We start from the raw sequence: 9,074 nt of genomic DNA, 5'->3' as shown, positions 1-9,074 counted from the left end.
TACCCAGAGTGATCCAAATTCCCTCCGGGAAAGTCCAGTCTTAAGACAATGCAACTGCCTGCCATGCAGCAGCCTGCCCAAAACCGCAGGGGGGAAAACATCCAATAACCCAATCCCAGTGAGCCCATCCTTTCTGCAGTTACTCAGAGCTGGCTGGCTGAGGTCCAGGGTGCAGACCCAGTCAGGGTGAAGTCTATCCAAATTCAATTTCCAATTGAAAATGGAAACACGTCAGGCCAAGGCAAACCCAGGGCCTGGCTTAGCAACTGCCATGGCAAAGCTATTGTCACATGGGCCCAAAGGTCAGCCCTCTACCCACCACCTTTCACAAAGAAACTCATTGACTGCATAACCTGTCTATGACACAGTTACTGTTAAGGTCATCATTGTACAGGTGAGGAAACTGAGGCACACGAGGTTAGCTCTCACGGTAGGTGGTGGGGCACGGCTGAACCCCCAGGTCTGGCTCCAGATCAGCCTCCCAGGGCTGGGATCCCCCTGCCCCAGCCCCTCACACACCCGGGCATCCTCTTCAGCTGCAGACCCCAGGGTGGGCGAATGGGGATCCAGGACCAGAGAGGCTCTAGGCCTGCACATCCCTCTTAGACACTGTGCTTGGATGTGGCCCACACACTCCTGGGGGCGAGGCCTCATTCCCAACATCCAGGGTCCTGAAGACTTAAGGTAGCATCTTTAGGGCTGCTCCTGTCTCCCTGCCTCAAGTTCACTTCCAAGGCGGAGGCTCCTGTCCCCGCTGCCCACCGTAGCCCCCGATGCACGGCCACAGGAAGCCGCCTCACAGGGAGTGCTTGGGGACAGGTCAGCACGCAGCCTCTGGGCCGCAGCACCTGCATGACGAGCTTGATTCCTCTGAACATTTCTTTCATCCTTTAGAAGATGCCCATTGTGAGGCTGCGTGCCTGCGTGGAATTTCAGAAGACTGACTAGAAAAACTACGTGATAACAACAAATTATATCTATCTCCTGTGGGATTTACCAGTCTCTTACATATAGGGAGTATCTATCATCTATCTATCTATCTATCTATCATCTATCATCCATCCATTTAACTATCTTTCCTTCTTTCTATCACTCTATCTATATTACTGATTTATCAATCAATCATCTATCATCTCTCAATCACCTATTTTTTATCTATCTATATCTTCTATCATCTATCCATTCATCTATCCTCTTTTTCCTCTATCCTCTATCCATTTTTCTACCTTTCTATCTTTCTTTCCATCAAGCTATCTATGTTATCTATTATTTATTTATGCCACCTATTATCTACCTACCTACTGTTATCTACCTATTATCTATCTACCTATTAACTATCTACATATTATCTATCTACATATTATCTATCTACCCATCTATCTAACATCTATCTGTCACCTATTTATCTTCCCACCCACACGCTCACAGTCTCAGACATTCAAGCTGCCATGTGGAATTTTGATTATGAACTCTCAGTAGTACCTGGGTCAGAGTCCAGTTTCCGAAAATCACTAGCTATGTGACTTCGGATAAGTTACTTGACATCTCTGTGCCTCCTTTTGGGTTTTTGCATCTGTAAACTGGGAAGCATAAGAGTGGTTATCTAACTGGATGGTTTGCAAGGACTACATTAGCAAAGCTATGTAAAAGGCTAGTCTGACAGACTGGAGCTTGTTAGGTCTTAATAAATGGGAGGGAAGCTACCCTGGGCTGCAGCAGGGGCCTGGCTTTACTGGGCCCTAAAAGAGGAAGCAGCAAACCTCAAAGCTTTTAAAGCAGTTCTTTTGCGGAGAGGCCTGGCCTGTGCCAGCTGGTCTGAGCTAATTTTCACATATTTCGTGGAGGGAGGTAAGGCCCAGAGAAAAATCAGATTTGGCTAGCAGAGAAGAGAAACACAGCTGAGTTTGACACGCAGTTCTGTGGAACAATTAAGGGCCATAAACGGAACATGGGAAGGCACAAGGCAGAGGAGCAGGGTCCGTGAGCTGTAAACCATCCTCAGCTGGTCAGCCCGCTGTGACCTGACACAGACCAAGGAGGAGCCTTTGCTGGGCCCCGGGACCCCTACAAGTGCCCCTCTGTGTGATTCACAGTCACTGCCCCAGGCAGGATGATGGTGAGGCCCGAGTCTGGAGCATTTCTGGGAACTCATGCAGAATCCGTAGCCTTTACAGCTCCTTGAGAATTAGGTCATGTTAGGACCTTCGGGCTTCCCCCGGCTGCACTCGGCAAGCCGCCAGGCACTGAGGGAGTCAACGTCCACTGCAGGACAGACGGGGGCATCTCTCCGGGACCCGAGTCAGGGCTGCTCTCTACATTGCCTTAGGGTTTCAAGAGAGAACGAACTTTGGGGAATGTGTCACTTGTTGGGCTTTAGAAGGTGACAGCAGGCAGAGCCCAGATGCCCGAAGACGCCACCCAGATATGGATAGAGATTTGGAGGTTATCGGCAAGTCTATTGAAATTGACAATAAATGTGATTTTGCACGTGAAACCATGGGAACTATTGAAGTACAAAGAGGAGACGTGGAGAAAGGCATTAACATGTTCAACAAAGCTATTAACCTGGCCAAATCGGACATGGAGATGGCCTATCTACACTCACTCTGTGATGCTGCCCATCCCAGACAGAAGTTGCAAAGAAATATGGATTAAAACCACCAATATTATAAAGTATGGGAGAAAGACAGTGACCCTCTTTTTAGAACTTACCCCCTCTTCAGCTGAACCCTAAAGACGCTGTGATGAACTGTGTTGGATGGTGGAACTTAGTATTTCCGTTTGCACTGGTGTCATTCATTACATCTGTTTCAGGTTTAGATTTTGTAGGAGTGGCTGTTGAAGAGAGTTTGCCTGTTGCAGCTTTTATTCCCTGGGCAACAGAAGCTTAGAACCTGTTACAGGGGTATTAAATTCAAGTTGCAAAGAGTGCAAATGATACTTGGCTGTGCAAATAAAAGCTTTGATTTATTTAAAAGAAAAAAAAAAAGTCTGCACCGCAGCACTTGGCAGGTGGAGGTGAGTTTCACTTTTGCCTCTTGAGGACCTACCTCGGTAGCTGGTGCTCAAGGTATGTGCTGAATTGTCCAGATCAGACCCAGAAACAACGGGAGGGCAGACACAGCAGAGAACTGAGCATCCCCCAGACCCGAGTAGGAAGCCGTGCTCGGTCCCCCGCCAGCCAGGAAACTTCAGACAAATTTCCTCACTTCCCATCTGCAAAGTGGGGACGAGGTTATGAATATCTTCCTCAGAAGCTTCTCCTTGGCATTCTTCCTCTTCTGGAGAGCCCTGGTATCAGGACCCTGTATGGACGGACAGTGGTTTGGGGAAGAAGAGGCGTCCAGACCTAAAGAGGCATCCATCGCAGAACCATGGTCTCCAAGCGGGAAGGCACAAGAGACTCTTCAGCTCAGTGGTTGCAGATTATTTTGAAACAGGAATCACCTGGGAAGCTTTCTGTATTCGTTTCCTAAGGCTGCAGTAATGGAGCAACGCAAACTGGGTGGTGCGCCAAGAGCAGAAATGTATTTTCTCACATTCCTAGAGGCCAGAAGTCCAAGATCAAGGTGTCAGCAGGGTTGGTTTCCTCTGAGACTCTGTGTAGAATCCTTCCTTGCCTCTTCCTGTCTTCCGGGAGTGACTGGAACTCCTTGGCATCCCTTGGCTCGTGGTAGCATCACTCCAATCTCTGCCTCAGCCATTGTGTGGCCTTCTCCCTGCATCTCTCCATTTTTACACAGCCATCTTCCCCACGTGTCTGTGCCTTTTGTCCTCTTCTCATAAGGACACCAGTCATACCAGATCAGGGCCCATGCTACTGCAGCATGACCTCGTCTTAGCCGATTACATCTGCAACAATCCTATTTCCAAATAATGTCATATTCTGAGATGCCAGGGATTAGACATTCAACATATTTTTTTGAAGAACACAATTCAGCCCGTAAGACCTGCTCAGAAAAACACATCCCTGGTTCTCACCTGTGTTTTTAACAAGGCTCCACCACCACCATCACCCCCCGAAAGAGATTCTGATACAAGAGGCCTAAGGGCCACCCTCTGAGAAATCCTCACCTGTCGGGTTGGAGCGATACAGATGACATGGGTCACATCTCTCTGTTCTCCACCTAGCCCCTTCTGGATACTTGAGTCCAGAGTAACCTTGCAACAGCACTGCAAACTGACTCAGTTCAAGGAAATTTAGAAAAGATTCAAGATATCTATTAGGCCATTGTTACCCAAAGCTGATGTTATGGGTTGAATTTTGTCCCCCCTCAAAAGAAAGATATGTTGCGGTCCCCAGGACCTCACATGTGACCTTATTTGGAAGTAGGGTTGTTGCAGATGTAATTAGTTATGATGAGGTCCTGCTGGAGTAGGGAGGACCCCTAATCCAACATGACTGGTGCCCTTAGTTTTAAAATGCCTTGCAAAGAGTCAGAGACACAGGGAGAAGGCCATGTGAAGACGGAGGCCAAGATGAGAATGATGCTGTCACAAGCCAACAAACACCAGGGATTACTGATCGTCACCAGAAGCTGGGAGAGAGACCTGGGCCAGATTCTCCCTCACAGCCCTCAGGCGGAACAAGCCCTGCCCATGCCTTGATTCAGATTTAAGCCTCCAGAACTGTGAGGGGATGAATTTCTGTTGTTTTCAGCCATCTCATCTGTGGCACTGTGGCACTGCAGTCCTAGCAAACTAGGGCAGCTGGTGACTGATTTGTCCCAGACTCCCCAGATTCAGACATGGGCCCTGGGGGAAATGCTGGGTGTGGGTGTGGGTGCGGCCTGAGGTAGAGTGCATGGAGCAGGGAGCCCTCAATGTGTCCCTTCTGAAAGCCTCAGGGATGTAGCAGGTGGCAAGGCAACCTTGGGAATGAACCTAGCACTGGGTGTTCTCTCTGGGGAACAAGCCAGCAGGGCAGGCTCTTTGCGTTTTTCCCTGAGCTACTTCCAGCATCCAATAGATCCAGCTGATGGTGACTCAGAGCTGGGCAAGGACCACCAGCCTGGGTTCGAATTCTTACTGTACCAACTATGCTGTATCTCTGGGACAAGTCCTTTCTGGTTTCTTCCCCTGTAAGATGAGGATTCACATAGAACCACCTCCATGGGTGTGGAGAGGACTAGAGGAGAGAGGACATGTGACTTGCAGAAGATGCTGGGTGAGCAGAAGTGTCCACAAGGTGCTCCTGTGTGTCAGTTCCAAGGGCTCGTCCTGGGCTGCGACGTGGGACGGTGGCCTGACTGTCTTCTAGGCAAGGACCTAGGGAGGCGGAACCCTGGAATCCACTTTCACTGTGGGCTCCCTTTCATAGAGAGTTGCCCCTGACAATAGTCCACAGTCATAAAAGTAATGAATGTGAGTAAGGCTCTCAATAAATCACTTTCACAGAAACGACTTTCTCTAGTCGACGTAACTACCCTGTGAAGTCCATGTGATTGTGACCTTCGCTTCTCGAATTAGAAAACTGAGTCTCTTGGAGATAAAGTGACTTGCCGAGGTCTCGTAACAGATGAGTGACACCAGTAATCACCATGTTTTTGGAGGCTGGAGGATTGAGAGGGGAGATGGTGGGGGATCAGGGCAGTTGTATATGTCTCCAGGCTCCTGCAAGTAGGGATTGGGGCTCTAGGGCCGGCCAAGAGCCTGCTGCTCTGCCTGGCTCCCAACCCCAATCCGAAGTAAGGGGTCTGGTCCAGAACCTCCCCTGGGTCTGTGGGCTCATGCTGGGGCACACCCACTGCTGGAAAAAGCCGCTGACACAAGAATGTTGGCGAGAGCCAGGACCTTGCTTGGCATCTGTCCACTGCAAATGCGCCAGAGGGCACAGCATCTCTTTACAAGAGGGGCTGGGAGGAAGGGGTCGGGAGATCATGGGCAACATCACCTTGGCATCTGCCTGTCCTGGTGGCCATGCTTTACAGCTATAGAGGAAACCTCGTGCACTCAGATGCTGTAGGAGTTGTCCTCAAAGCCCACGATGGGTGTTACCTGGTGATCAGCAGGTTTGCTGAAAGTGGAGAAAGCTGGGCCTCAGGCAGAGGAAGGCTCTTGCCTGAGGTCATGCAGCAGGTCAAGGGCAAAGCTGGGGGGTGGGCCCAGCCCTCCCAACTCTCACTCCGGTTCCAACACATCCCCCCCCCCCCACATACACACAACATCCTGCCCCCAGCCGAATGGCAGAGGAGAGTGATGATGATGTTAAGAGAAGCAGACTGACTGCATGCTCCTCCTCTGGGACCCAGAGTTCCTACCCAGGACCCTTGCCTACTTTATCATTATCTGCAGCTTAGATATGACCATTCTGAGTCATGGATTCCAGGGAAAGAACTAGATTCCTCCCACCTGGGGGCTGAGGGAGCTGTGTGCACGTATTGGTAATAAAGAAAGTGGTGAAAGATGGTAAACTCAAGCCACGTAGCCACGTTGTCTCTGTTTACCCTCCATGCACAGCTGGAGCTGGGCCATAATCAGCAAACACACAAGGACTCACCTGGATCTCTGTTCTCTGTTCCAAGCAAAATCAAGCAAAATTCAGGGCTGCCACCAGCTCATGGTCCCAAGATTTTTTCACCTTTCAACCGCAGACTGGGACCTCTACAGACTTGAAATCAGAGGTGGCCCCAAAGCCCTGAAAGGTCTGGGCCCCACAGCTGAGGGCAGGCAGGACCCTGAGGCACCAGCTCAACTTAGGGGCCGAATCTCACATGAACCACCCTGGGAAGTTTCCATGGCTGCTGCATTCCTGCCTGTAAGGCAGAGCTTCTTAACCTGCGTCCTTGGTGACACTTGCAGGAGTCCATGTGTGCTTGGGTGTGTGTGCATATTTTTGAGGAGAGCCTTTCATGGGGGTTGAAACCTGCAGAGGAGCTAAGCGTCACTGTTCTGAAAGCAGCTCATCCCCCGAAGACCATCACAACCAGGGAAGTACCAACTATATTCTGACACGTGTGGGTGGTGGTGTTTGTGGCTGTGTGAGAACACACCAGGCGGTGCCCCATGCCACCTCTACTGGTGATACCCATAACAAGTCTCCCTGTGTCCTACAGTATCCCTACACTGGGATGGCGCAGGAATTGTTATTGATCCCTATTTTGCAGGTGAAATTCCTGACCTTCAGAGATTTTTGTGACCTGTTCAAGACTGCTCAGCTGGTAACCTGGAGGCCAATTACTCAGAACCTGGCCTCGCCTCCAGATGACAATGGGATCATGAGCATGGGGAGGGGGCTGCTGTGTGACAAGTCACTCTGCTGGTGGAGGTGGCAGGGGGGAGTCCTTGTCAAGTTGCTCCAGCCTCCCTCCACAACCCTGGCTGGGGGAGTACATGGCCTCTTTCAGATACTTCACTATTTACTCTCTCTCTTGCCCTTCTCTTAGGCAAGATACTGGCATCAGTGGCCTGTTTAAAAGCTGTTCTTTTTGAATGGACGTTCCGGATCCCTGGCCAGAAGGCAGGCAGTGCAAGCTTGGTAAAGGCTCAAGTGCTTGCCATCCTCCCCCATTCCTGAGCCCCCCACACGACACATCGGAGCCTCTTCTTTACAAACATTGATAACAGAAGGTAATGAATTTGCGCAAAGAAAGAAAGGGTCTCTGACATGAAGGGCAATGAGACAGGCAGGACCATAAAAGGACTCCATCTCTGGGTGGCCCCAAAGTTAATGTGCTTGAGGGGAGCAGGCTGGAGACAGGTGGGTTATCAGGACAATGTGGGGGAAGACAGAGAAGGGAGAAGAGTGGAGAGAAGCAGAGGTTTGAGAACACCCACTTTTTGAGAGAATGGGAGAGTCTGCCAAGTCTAGGGCTCCCTGGCCCCCAGACCCCGGACACAGGAGTGCCTTCCTCTGGAAGCAATGGGCAGGTGTGTGTTGCTGACCTTGCTCTTCATGACCTGCATACCTACAACCAAAGTGTTGCTGATGAAATCTGAAAGGCTTCCCCTGCAAGAGGCTAAATGATGGATGACACAGTGGGGCTATTTCAGAGACAAGGTTGAACTGAGGCCTTTTAAGAAATGAAATCTAGAGGTTGTTGGACTTAGTGAGTAGAGACCACATCTTAACCTTCTTTGTATTCTCAGGGCCTAGCCTTGATATGTGGGCGTGTGGATGGATGGATGGATGGATGGATGGATCAGTGGACTGATGGATGAATGGATAAATGGATGAATGGATGGATTGGTATGTGGATGGATGGGTGGATGGATGGATTGCTGGAAGTCAAGGGTGTATTCACTCCTGCCATACCCCAGACCTTTTCCCTCACCTGTCAAATGATGTGGGTCATTGTAATGTTCTCTAAGCCCCTCCATGCTCTGTCATTCTATGTTTTTATGGTCTCATGACTCTGAGCTGCCCAGGACCCCTGGGCTGATTTGCAGGGGAAAAGGAATAAGTGTCAGAGGCTCCATCACCAGTATGGGCACCAACGAGCTAAGATGCATAGAAAAATCAAATGGAGCCAAGTCAGAGAGAGGAAAGGAGTCCTGCCTGCTGAGACCACAGGAAGACTGGAGTCCCTCTTTGCACACAGCTGGAGGTCCTCCCCTCCATCCCCTCTAACTCTCCTGATGGAGAAAGACACTGGCTTTGGAGAGCACAGCGCTTGCAGAGGTGGTAACACTGCTCTCTTATCCTCATGTAGGAAAAAGACACATTTTGTAATGCCTAGCCTTGATCAACAAGGGAACATCCTGAGACTTTTGTCTGCATTAGAAGCAGCTCCCCCAAAGTGTTGATGCTGCAAGAAGCCCCAGGATTCACGATCTCAGAGGCACTTACAGGAAGCTTCACAAGGCTGAGATAAAATAATTTAAAATTAAGTAACGAATCCTATTCCCTTAAATGATTTCTAGATTAGAAATGCTTCTACGTGGCTTTGGGATGATGTATGCAGCAAAGAGGGAACCAAAATGCGTTGAGTGCTGTGTTGCTTTGGGGTCTCCAAGAAGCAGACAGCAAGGTGGGATGAGACACGTAAGAGATTTTCAGGGGGGCACACCTGTGAGGGAGAAGAAGAAGGAGCCAGAGAGGGTGGGAGAGCCGTCAGACCATGTGCAGTTCTGAC

At 50.0% G+C, this 9,074-nt stretch overlaps 1 long non-coding RNA gene across 1 annotated transcript in view; it reads right to left on the bottom strand.

The window, feature by feature from the left end:
• Window positions 1–2,843: 2,843 nt before the first annotated feature.
• The window catches only part of LOC137224582 (uncharacterized), a 6,882-nt gene continuing 651 nt past the window's right edge, over window positions 2,844–9,074 (bottom strand). The window contains exons 2-3 of the long non-coding RNA XR_010943388.1: window positions 5,894–6,016; window positions 2,844–5,553 (exon numbers count right to left, since the gene is read on the bottom strand). This is a non-coding gene — a long non-coding RNA (uncharacterized lncRNA). The remainder of the gene's footprint in view (window positions 5,554–5,893; window positions 6,017–9,074) is intronic.

Source organism: Pseudorca crassidens, chromosome 5, assembly GCF_039906515.1.
Source record: "Pseudorca crassidens isolate mPseCra1 chromosome 5, mPseCra1.hap1, whole genome shotgun sequence".
Taxonomy (NCBI): domain Eukaryota; kingdom Metazoa; phylum Chordata; class Mammalia; order Artiodactyla; family Delphinidae; genus Pseudorca; species Pseudorca crassidens.
Note: the sequence above shows the minus strand (reverse complement) of the source record. Positions and strands in the feature narration are given on the sequence as shown.